This window comes from Arachis stenosperma, chromosome 3 (assembly GCF_014773155.1).
Source record: "Arachis stenosperma cultivar V10309 chromosome 3, arast.V10309.gnm1.PFL2, whole genome shotgun sequence".
NCBI classification, from domain to species: domain Eukaryota; kingdom Viridiplantae; phylum Streptophyta; class Magnoliopsida; order Fabales; family Fabaceae; genus Arachis; species Arachis stenosperma.
In genome coordinates, this window is record NC_080379.1 from 95,864,238 (window position 1) to 95,876,490 (window position 12,253).

The 12,253-nt window shown below is 38.6% G+C and overlaps 1 non-coding gene across 1 annotated transcript; it reads right to left on the reverse strand.

Moving 5' to 3' along the window:
* Positions 1–11,401: 11,401 nt before the first annotated feature.
* On the reverse strand, positions 11,402–11,509 carry LOC130971099 (small nucleolar RNA R71). Its single transcript, XR_009082331.1, has one exon. It is a non-coding gene; the product is annotated as a small nucleolar RNA R71 (small nucleolar RNA).
* Between the last annotated feature and the right edge of the window lie 744 nt (positions 11,510–12,253).

Genomic DNA, 12,253 nt, shown 5'->3' on the forward strand with positions numbered 1-12,253 from the left:
AATATGCTAGTGAAACTAGCCCAAGATGCCTTGGCATCACAACACCAAACTTAATACTTGCTTGTCCCTAAGCAAGTCCTGAGATATTTGAGAGGAAAGTATGAAACAGAAAGCAATTACATTGGCTCTTAATTCTTAATACTTGCTTGTCCCGGGTTAGTTAACACAAGTTACCAAGTGTTGAAACACTCCACAGAACCTATTCATCCAAGCAGATCCTAGTACATAAACACCACAGGCATATGTCTCAAAAGTTCAAACCATTGGTGCCTAGCTTTATTTTCTTAATTCTTTTGCTTTTTGGTTGCTCTTTTTCAGTGGCTTTTCTTCTTCTTTTTCTTTCTTTTTCATGGCCAAGGACATTTATTCATCAAGATCCATAGAGAATATTCAACTTCTACACAAAAATGATAATTCTACATTCAATGTCCAGTGAGCTAACTAAACAATCAAGCATGCATACCACCACTTAATTCTACTTGATTTGTCACTAATTGAGCCAAGTTACTTTTGTTCAAACTTTTCTTTTATTTTTGGAAACAGAACAAGCATGGCAAGCATTTGTTTAAGAAGGTGAGTTTATCCACACATCTAGGCATTTACTTTATTCAAAGCAATAAACAGACAAACATACTAAAACTTCACATTCCAAAAGATTCAACAATTACAGTTTAACCAGAACAAGCATGCTCTTGTTTGCCTTTTTAGAAAATGGTCAAGAAACAACACCACCTTGTGAGATTTCTTGTTTTCTCTTTGTTGCCAGGAAACAATTTGATTTCTCCTTCTTCTCCTAGTTGTTGATTCATGTTCTTTCTAAGATCCTTGTTTCCTTTCCTGCAAAGAGTGATGAAGTTGCTTGCTTCTCAAGCACTTGAGTGGTTAGCTCAACTATATATGGGCAAGTGTCTTAAGTTGGTGTGTGAACACCAAACTTAGTCTCCTACTTACTCCTCTGCTCTTTGAATCCTTGAATTCTCCTTGGAATGAAGTTGCTGCTAAGAATTTTAAGCATTTCTGTGATTGCTTAGAATGGTTGTTTCTTTCATATAATTCAAAGGTTGTTGTGTTCAGTTAATCTGTATGGTGGAACACCAAACTTAGAGTCACACATTCCCCTTTGAATTATTGATCCATAAATTCATTGTTTGGTGTGAAACACCAAACTTAATTCTTTGCAATGCACAGAAACTACTCCACCTTTTTATTGAAACAAATAAAAGAAACAGTAAAGGAGTATTACCTCAGGTTGGGTTGCCTCCCAACAAGCGCTTCTTTAACGTCACTAGCTTGACGGTTATCCCTTGTTAGGGTGGATTGTAGTGCTTGATGTCTTCTCCTCTTACTATGGAAACATCCCCATTTGATTCCTTCATGATTTCCAAATGTTCCATTGAAAGAACTTTCCTGATTGTGAACACTTGAGGGAGTTGGGAAGGAATGGGTTTGAGGCCAGGTGGAATTGGCAAATAATGGCTTAGTATCACTTTATCTCCCGGAGAGAAACCTTCAGTGGGAATTTTCTTGTTTCTCCACCCTCTTGGTAATTTCCTTACAATTCTTCCTTCTTTCTTAAGGATTTCGTCATTGACCCTTATGCTAGGAGGGCTCTTTTGACCTGTTTCTATTGACTCTTGTGGCTTTAGCTCTTGCACTTCTTGTTTGCCTTCAAGGGATTGTTTTAGAGTTTCAGCTGCTGAATTGCCTTCCTCCAAACACAAATTGCTATAATCTTCCTTAGGCTTTTCAGGTTCTGGTTTAGGCTCAGATGCAGGTTTGAAAACATGGAAAATGAGCTGTTCATCCTGTATTCTCAAAATTAGCTCTCCTTGTTCTACATCTATGAGTGCTCTAGCAGTGGCTAGAAATGGCCTTCCCAAAATGATAGGGTGTAGGTAGCTTTCCTCCATGTCCAAAATGACAAAGTCTGTGGGGAAAAAGTAATTTCCCACTTTCACCAGCACATTCTCAACTACCCCTTCAGCTTACTTTTGAGTTTTGTCAGCCAATTGTACGATTACATCCGTGGATCTCACCTCATTCAGTTGTAGCCTCCTCATAAGAGTCAGAGGCATCACATTTATGCTAGCTCCTAAATCACAGAATCCTCTGTCAATTTTTGTTTCCCCTATGATGCAGGGGATATGAAAACTTCCTGGGTCTGTTTTCTTAGAGACCATATCCTTCTTGATGAGTGCACTGCATTCCTTGTTCATTACTACAGTTTGTCCTCCCTTCAAAACTCTTTTCTTGCTCAGCAATTCCTTCAAATACTTGACATGAGTAGGCATCTGCTGGAGGATCTCAAGAAAGGGAATATTGATGTGGAGAGACTTAAATGTCTCTAAGAACCTTGAATATGTTTTCCCTTTTTCACCTCCTCCTAACCTTTGAGGAAATGGTGCTTTTGGTTGGTATGTTCCCAGCATGCCTTCCTTTTGCAATTCTTTGGCTTGCTCAGTTTCACCTTCATGCTTGGCTTCTTCCATACCTTCCTTCAAGATTTCTGGCTCCTGTTCTGAGGGTCTGATTCCTTCTTCTTCTGAGATTTCCTTCAACATGGTGATGGCCTTGCATTCTTCCCATCTCACTCCCTTTTGTTCCCCTTTAGGATTCTTCTCTGTGTCACTAGGGAACACTGCGGTTGATTTGGGGGCCTGTTGAGATAGCTCTCCTACTCGAGACTCCATCCACTTGAGTTTTTCACCATGGCTCCTTAAGGTCGATCTCACATCATCCCTGAAGCTTTTCAACTCATTTATGTCCTGACTCATGGTTGCAAGCCTTCCTTCTATCCTGTTTAATTGATCTTGAAATTGTTGGTTCGGATTAGATTGGGCAGGTTGGTTATTTTGGTCATGATATGGTGGTTGGGAGTAAGTGTTTTGTGTGGCTTGATATGATCTTTGGTTGGAGTTTTGGTATGTGGAATTGTTGTGTTGGTTGTGGTTGTAAGATTTGTGGTTTTGTGGTTGGGTTTGCTGGTTTCCCCACCCAAAGTTTGGGTGGTTTTTCCAACCTGGGTTATAAGTGTTGGAGTGTGGGTCATATGATTGCCTTTGTTGGTTTCCCACATAGTTGACCTCTTCCCAATCACCTCCTTCAATGCTTACTTCCTCTTGATCTTGTGTGTGTATTGCAGCCACTTGCTTTGTGTCTAATTTCCTTGTGAGCTCTGCTAGTTGCTTGGCAAACACCTTGTTTTGAGCTAGAATTGTATCAACATGGTTCAGCTCCATGACTCCCTTAGTGTTGTGCCTCTCTGAAGCATAGTAGTACTCATTCTCAGCCACTGTCTCAATCACTTCAATGGCTTCTTCCACAGTCTTTTTCCTGTTCAATGAACCTCCTGATGAATGGTCTACAGCCTTTCTTGATTCATAAGAAAGTCCATCATAGAAAATATGCAATTGTACCCATTCAGGGAACATGTTGGGTGGACATTTCCTTGTCAATTCTTTGAACCTCTCCCATGCCTCGTAGAGCGTCTCACCATCTTGTTGTCTAAAAGTCTGAACTTCAGATCGAAGCCTATTGACCTTTTGTGGGGGGTAGAAACGTGCCAGAAACTTGCTCTCCACCTCCTCCCAGGTTGTTAGGCTGTCCCTTGGGAATGATTCCAACCACTTAGCTGCCTTGTCCCTAAGTGAAAATGGGAACAAGAGCAGTTTATAGGCATCATCCTGGACTCCATTGGACTTCACAGTATCACAAATTCTCAGGAATTTGGTGAGATGTTGGTTGGGATCTTCACTAGCACTCCCACCAAATGAACAATGGTTCTCCACCAGTGATATTAACTGTGGTTTGAGTTCAAAATTGTTAGCCTGAATAGGTGGTTTCTGAATGCTGCTACCACAATTCCCAGAGGTTGGGTTTATGTATGAACCAAGAACCCTCCTCTCAGGAATGGCATTGTTTCCATCACCCCTCTCATGGTTGTGAAATTCTCTATCCATGTTGAGATCTAGAGCTTCTTCAAAGTTGTCCTCAGATTCTCCTTCAGATTCTTCCTCTCTCATACTCTCTTCTCTCTTGCTTCCCTTCTAAGTCTATGAAGGGTCCTCTCTGGTTCGGTATATGGAGGAGTTGATGTCTCTCCTCTTCTACCTGTCATACAAGAACACCACAAGCAACAACAAGTGGAATACTCTTGGTTAATGGAAGAGTATGGTTAGAGCATTGAGGAATTAATTCAAATAGTTAGTGGGTCAGTGAGTTAGTTGCTTGAAATTAAAGGCATAAAGAAATAAAAGCAAATAACAGAGTGCAGAAATTGAAACTCAGCAAGTAACTTGAACTAAATTAACAAAACAAGAAAATGCTCAATCTAGTTAACTTCCAATTTGAGAATTGTCAATCGAAAACCAATCCCCGGCAACGGCGCCATAACTTGATGCTGCATAAACTTGTTATGCTACGATTTCAGGAAATTGCACAGATCGGCAAAATTCCTTCCGGCAAGTGCACCGGTTATCGTCAAGTAAAAACTCACAATAGAGTGAGGTCGAATCCCACAAGGATTGGTTGAATGAGCAATTCGAATTAGAAGTTTGGTTAGTTGAGCGGAATCAAGATTGGATGTGAATTGCATAAAGTAAATTGGCGGGAAATGTAAATTGCAAGGAATTGAAATGACTGAATCTTAAATTTGCAAGAATGAAAGTGCGAGAAATTAAATTGCTGAAATTAAAAGGGAATTGGGGTGATTGCATGAATTGAAATTGCAGAATGTAAATAGAAAGTGTAGATCAGAGATGGGGAGTTCATTGGGTATTAGGAGATATTGAGATCTCCGAATCAAAACATTTTCATCTCTTCCTCAACCAATGCATTCATTAAATCTTGCTTGGCAATCTTATATGATTGGATCCCAATTCCTTGGCTCACCAATTCTCTCTAAAAACAAACAAATTCCCAATCCCTTGGTTTAAATGTTCATAAGAAGAGATGATGCTTGATCACTGATTATACCACACAGTTTCATGAACCACAATTTGGTAGGATTACATGTCACAATATCATCCAAACCCCAATCCAATTCACTGTGAGAAAGCTTCTCTAGCATGAATCCATCATTCCTTTCCCAAGGTTCCGAAGGATTCCAATTATGGATAGTTTCTTTCCCAGACAACTACCCAATGGAATTAGATCGAGAAGCTTTCTAACAAAATTCAAGAGAAAAGATTGAAGAAGAAGATGAAACTATTATTGATTCATTGAATTACAATAGAGCTCCCTAACCCAATGAAAGGGGTTTAGTGTGTCATAGCTCTGAATTCAATTACAGTATGAAAAATTCTAAAGTGTCAAAAAGTGTCAACTAACTTCAATTCTATCCTATTTATACACTTTCTAAATTGAGCTTCTGTTGTGTTTCTTGGGCTTTGAGGCCTTTCCTTGATTTCCTTTTGCCTTGGGTTTATGGTCCATAATTCTGATGAGACTATGATCCAATTCTGCAACATTCATTGAGCAAACTTAGTGATAAACAAGTATGACACAAGGCTCAACAAATTGAATTCCAGACTCATCAATTCTTCAGGCCCAATCTCATAAACCATGATATTCACTTGGGTTTCACACCATAATATGTTTTAAGTTAGTATTTGTGCTCAATTGCTAACTTAAACTTCAATATATTTGGCCCAGAAACCTTTTCAAATGGTGGTGTTTAAGTTGAAGTTTAAGTTTCAGTTTAAGGTCAAACTAAAACTGAATTGGAAGAAAGCAACCCAGGAGAGTGAATATATCGAACACGTTTAACCTCCAGTTTGAGGTCAAACTGGAGGTTAAACTTGGAAATGAAGAAAGCAAGCTCTGGAGGGAATTAGGATCGAACACGTTTAACCTCCAGTTTGAGGTCAAACTGGAGGTTAAACGTGGAATGAAGAAAACACCCTGGAGGAAGGAAAACCATCGAACACGTTTAACCTCCAGTTTGAGGTCAAACTGGAGGTTAAACGTGGAAACACTTCCCTTTCATTGAGTCGTCACTTTGTTCTCTTGTCAACCTTGCCAATTTGATGCCAAATATGGACTATTATACCTCGTTGGAAAGCTATGGATGTCTACTTTCCAATGCAACTGGAAGCACCTCAATTGGAGTTCTACAACTCGAGTTATACTCCATGGAAGGTGAAGAGGTCAGCTGGCCTGATTGCATGTTGGTACTATGCTCTTCTATGCACATTACGGGGCTGTTTTCTCCCTTAATTTTTAGTATCCACCATGCATGCCATATATTCTTGGAAAGCTCTAGATGTCTTCTTTCCAATGCATTTTGAATCACCTCATTTGGAGTTTTGTAGCTCAAGTTATTTACGTTTGAAGAAGGCATGGTCAAGCTGTTCCATATAACACGTTTAAGCTCCAGTTTGAGGTCAAACTGGAGGTTAAACGTGGAATGCTCCTGGTGCCTCTCTTGCTTCTGGCGTTTAACCTCCAGTTTGAGGTCAAACTGGAGGTTAACGTGGGATGCTTCTTGGTGAGAAAAGAAAGTGTCGAACACGTTTAACCTCCAGTTTGAGGTCAAACTGGAGGTTAAACGTGGAAATGCTTTTGTGCCTCCCTTAGTTCAATTCATCATTCTGGCGTTTAACCTCCAGTTTGAGGTCAAACTGGAGGTTAAACGTGGAATGCTTGTTGGTTCCTTTTCTCATTCTGGCGTTTAACTTCCAGTTTGAGGTCAAACTGGAGGTTAAACGCCAGTTACAGCATTTCCTCTCTTCCCATGATTTTGGCGTTTAAGCTCCAGTTTAGGCTTAAACTGGAGCTTAAACGTCCCTTTGAATCTCAAGCTTCCTTTATTGCTTTTGTTGCTTCTTTCTCTAGCCTCTTCTTCCCTGAAATCATCCAAACAATGGCATCAAAGTCTTGCAAAATTTCATGAGAAATAATCCATTCAAAGCATTCAAGTAATATAACTAAAACTCATGGAATTTGCATCAAAATTATACTGCTTGGGTGATTCATTGCTTTGTTGTTCATTTAACCATTCTTGGTTACTTTAAGCTCAAGAAAATGCATAAAACAACCAAAACTAACAGAAATATGCTAGTGAAACTAGCCCAAGATGCCTTGGCATCATTGTTCATGAATGATTGGCTCTTGAAAGAATGATGAAAAAGGAGACATGTTACTGAGGATTTGAAAAATCATAAAAATGATTCTTGAAGCAAGAAAAAACAGTGAATATTCAAAAAAAAAAATGAAAAGAAAAAAAAAGGAAGAGAAAGAAATAAAGTTGTGATCCAAGGCAAAAAGAGTGTGCTTAAGAACCCTGGACACCTCTAATTGGGGACTCTAGCAAAGCTGAGTCAATCTGAAAAGGTTCACCGAATTATGTGTCTGTGGCATGTATGTATCCGGTGGTAATACTGGAAGACAGAGTGCTTTGGGCCACGGCTAAGACTCATAAAGTAGCTGTGTTCAAGAATTATCATACTTAACTAAGAGAATCAATAACACTATTTGGATTCTGAATTCCTATAGAAGCCAATCATTCTGAATTTCAAAGGATAGAGTGAGATGCCAAAACTGTTCAGAGGCAAAAAGCTAAAAGCCCCGCTCATCTAATTAATACTGATCTTCATAGATATTTTTGGAATTCATTGCATATTCTCTTCTTTTATCTTATTTGATTTTCAGTTGCTTGGGGACAAGCAACAATTTAAGTTTGGTGTTGTGATGAGCGGATAATTTATACGCTTTTTGGCATTGTTTTTAGTATGTTTTTAGTTTGTTTTAGTTAGTTTTTATTATATTTTTATTAGTTTTTAGTTAAAATTCACTTTTCTGGACTTTACTATGAGTTTGTGTGTTTTTCTGTGATTTCAGGTATTTTATGGCTGAAATTGAGGGACCTGAGCAAAAATCTGATTCAGAGGCTGAAAAGGACTGCAGATGTTGTTGGATTCTGACCTCCCTGCACTCGAAGTGGATTTTATGGAGCTACAGAAACCCAATTGGCGCGCTCTCAACTGCTTTGGAAAGTAGACATCCTGGGCTTTCCAGAAATGTATAATAGTCCATACTTTTCCCGAGATTTGATGGCCCAAACCGGTGTTCCAAATCAGCTCAAAACTGCCCGGCGTTAAACGCCGGAACTGGCACAAGAATGGGAGTTAAACGCCCAAACTGGCACAAAAGCTGGCGTTTAACTCCAACAAAAGTCTCTACACATGAAAGCTTCAATGCTCAGCCCAAGCACACACCAAGTGGGCCCGGAAGTGGATTTTTATGTCATTTACTTATTTCTGTAAACCCTAGGCTACTAGTTCTCTACAAAATAGGACCTTTTGCTATTGTATTTTCATCTTTGGACGTCTAGTTCTTAGATCATTGGGAGGCTGGCCTCTCGGCCATGCCTAGACCTTGTTCTTATGTATTTTCAATGGTGGAGTTTCTACACACCATAGATTAAGGTGTGGAGCTCTACTGTACCTCGAGTATTAATACAATTACTATTGTTCTTCTATTTAATTCAGCTTATTCTTGTTCTAAGATATCACTTGTTCCTCAACTTGATGAATGTGATGATCCATGACACTCATCATCATTCTCACCTATGAACGTGTACCTGACAACCACCTCCGTTCTACCTTAGATTGAGTGGATATCTCTTGGATCCTTTAATCGGAATCTTCGTGGTATAAGCTAGAATTGATGACGGCATTCAAGAGAATCCGGAAGGTCTAAACCTTGTCTGTGGTATTCTGAGTAGGATTCAAGGATTGAATGACTGTGACGAGCTTCAAACTCGCGATTGTGGGGTGTTAGTGACAGACGCAAAAGAATCACTGGATTCTATTCCGACATGATCGAGAACCGACAACTGAATAGCCGTGCTGTGACAGAGAACGTTGAAGATTTTCACTGAGCGGACAGGACTGTAGCCACTGACAACGGTGATGCCCAACATACAGCTTGCCATGGAAAGGAGTAAGAAGGATTGGATAAAGACAGTAGGAAAGCAGAGAGACGGAAGGGACAAAGCATCTCCATACGCTTATCTGAAATTCTCACCAATGAATTACATAAGTATCTCTATCCTTATTTTATGCTTTATTCATAAATCATCCATAACCATTTGAATCTGCCTGACTGAGATTTACAAGATGACCATAGCTTGCTTCATACCAACAATCTCCGTGGGATCGACCCTTACTCGCGTAAGGTTTATTACTTGGACGACCCAGTGCACTTGCTGGTTAGTTGTGCGAAGTTGTGATAAAGAGTTGAGATTGCAATTGAGCGTACCATGTTTATGGCGCCATTGATGATCACAATTTCGTGCACCAAGTTTTTGGCGCCGTTGCCGGGGATTTTTTGAGTTTGGACAACTGACGGTTCATCTTGTTGCTTAGATTAGGTATTTTTCTTTAGAGTTCTTAAGAATGAATTCTAGTATTTCAAGGTGATGTTCTTATCATCACCAAAGCTTATTGATTCTCATCAATTTAGCTCTTGAATGTAATGTCCTGTTGAAACTTGGCTAGCCATGTCTACTTTCTTTAGATTGAAGCTTTAGACTAACATTGCATGATTCCTGGAATTCTCATTAAGAATTTTGATATCCTTATTTTCTTTCAATTTTCGAAAAAATCCAAAAAAAAAATTACAAAATCATAAAAACCAAAAATATTTTATGTTTCTTGTTGAGTCTAGTGTCTCATTTTAAGTTTGGTGTCAATTGCATGTTTCTTTTCTTCTTGCATTTTTCGAATTCATTCATGTGTCTTAATTGATCTTCAAGTTGTTCTTGATGATTTCCTTGTTCTGATCTTTAAATTCTCTTGTCCTGAGTGTTTCGTTGTTTCTCATATGCATTCTCATTTTGTTAGTGTCAATAGTATACAAACTTCTAAGTTTGGTGTCTTGCATGCATCGTTTATTTGGTCTTAGTTGCATTCTGATTATTCCTCATCATTAAAAATTCAAAAAAAATTTAATTTGTGTCTTTTCAAGTCAATAATACAGAGAATTGAAGATTCAGAACATTCAGCAGAGGAATTACACAGAAAAAGGCTGGGCGTTCAAAACGCCCAGTGAGGAAGGAAAACTGGCGTTTAAACGCCAGCCAGGGTGCCTGGCTGGGTTAGTGCATTCTGATTATTCCTCATCATTAAAATTCAAAAAAAATTTAATTTGTCTTTTCAAGTCAATAATACAGAGAATTGAAGATTCAGAACATTCAGCAGAGGAATTACACAGAAAAAGGCTGGGCGTTCAAAACGCCCAGTGAGGAAGGAAAACTGGCGTTTAAACGCCAGCCAGGGTGCCTGGCTGGGCGTTTAACGCCCAAAAGGGGTGAGTTTTGGGCGTTAAACGCCAGAATGTATACCATTCTGGGCGTTTAACACCAGGATGGCACAAGAGGAAGATTTTGTTTTCAATTCAAATTTTTTTTCAAGTTTTCAAACTTTTCAAAATCAAATCTTTTTCAAATCATATCTTTTCAATATCTTTTCAAAATCAATTTCTTTCCATTTTCAAAGATACTTGCTAACAATTAATGATTGATTCAACATTTCAAGTATGTTGCCTTTTCTGTTGAGAAAGGTTTAATGTTGAATCATATCTTTCTTGTTAGCCAAGTCATTAATTTTAAAAATCAAATCTTTTTAAATTATTTTTCAAATCATATCTTCTCAATCATATCTTTTTAAAACCATAACTTTCAATCATATCTTTTTAATCACATCTTTTTTTCAAAATAGTTTTCAATCATATCTTTTTAAATTTCTAATTTCAAAATCTTTTTCAAATCACTTGATTCTTTTCCACTCTTAGTTTCAAAAATCAATTAGTATTTTTCAAATGTTTTAAAATTTTTAATTTATTTTCAAAACTTCTTCCCTCTTCTCACATCCTTCTATTTATGGACTAACACTCCTCCTCAATGCACAATTCGAACTCTATCTTTCTTGATAAGTTCAATTCTTCTACCTCCTTCTATTTTCTTTTCCTCTGACACCTCAAGGAATCTCTATACTGTGACATAGAGGATTCCATATTTTCTTGTTCTCTTCTCTTTCATATGAGCAAGAGCAAAGACAAAACTCCCGACTTCTATGGGAGAAGCATCTCTATCCCTGCTATTGGAGCAAACAACTTTGAGCTTAAGCCTCAATTAGTTTCTCTAATGCAACAGAATTGCAACTTTCATAGACTTCCATTGGAAGATCCTCATCAGTTTTTAGCTGAATTTTTGCAAATCCGTGACACTGTCAAGACTAATGGGGTTAACCCTGATGTCTACAGACTTATGCTATTCCCTTTTGCTGTAAGAGACAGAGCTAGGATATGGTTGGACTCACAACCTAAAGAAAGCCTGAACTCTTGGGAAAAGCTAGTCAATGCCTTCTTGGCAAAGTTCTTTCCACCTCCAAAATTGAGTAAGCTTAGAGTGGAAGTCAAAACCTTCAGACAGAAGGAAGGTGAATCCCTCTATGAAGCTTGGGAAAGATACAAACAATTAATCAGAAAGTGTCCTTCTGACATGCTTTCTGAATGGAGCATCATAGGTATCTTCTATGATGGTCTGTCTGAACTGTCCAAGATGTCATTGGACAGCTCTGCTGGAGGATCTCTTCCTCTGAAGAAGACGCATGCAGAAGCTCAAGAGCTCATTGAAATGGTTGCAAATAACCAATTCATTTACACTTCTGAAAGGAATCCTGTGAACAATGGGATGAATCAGAAGAAAGGAATTCTTGAGATTGATACTCTGAATGCCATACTGGCTCAGAACAAAATATTGACTCAGCAAGTCAATATGATTTCTCAAAGTCTGTCTGGAATGCAAGCTGCACCAGGCAGTACTAAGGATGCTTCATCTGAAGAAGAAGCTTATGATCCTGAGAACCCTTCAATGGAAGAGATAAATTACATAGGAGAACCCTATGGAAACACCTATAATCCTTCATGGAGAAATCATCCAAATCTCTCATGGAAGGATCAACAGAGACCTCAACAAGGTTTCAACAACAATAATAGTGGAAGAAACAGGTTTAGCAATGGCAAGCCTTTTCCATCATCTTCTTTGCAACAGACAGAGAATTCTAAGCAGAGCCACTCTGACTTAGCAACCATGGTCTCTGATCTAATTAAAACCACTCAAAATTTTGTGACTGAAACAAGGTCATCCATTAGGAATTTGGAGGCACAAGTGGGACAGCTGAGCAAGAAAATTACTGAACTCCTTCCTAGTACTCTTCCAAGCAATACAGAAGAGAATCCAAAAGGAGAA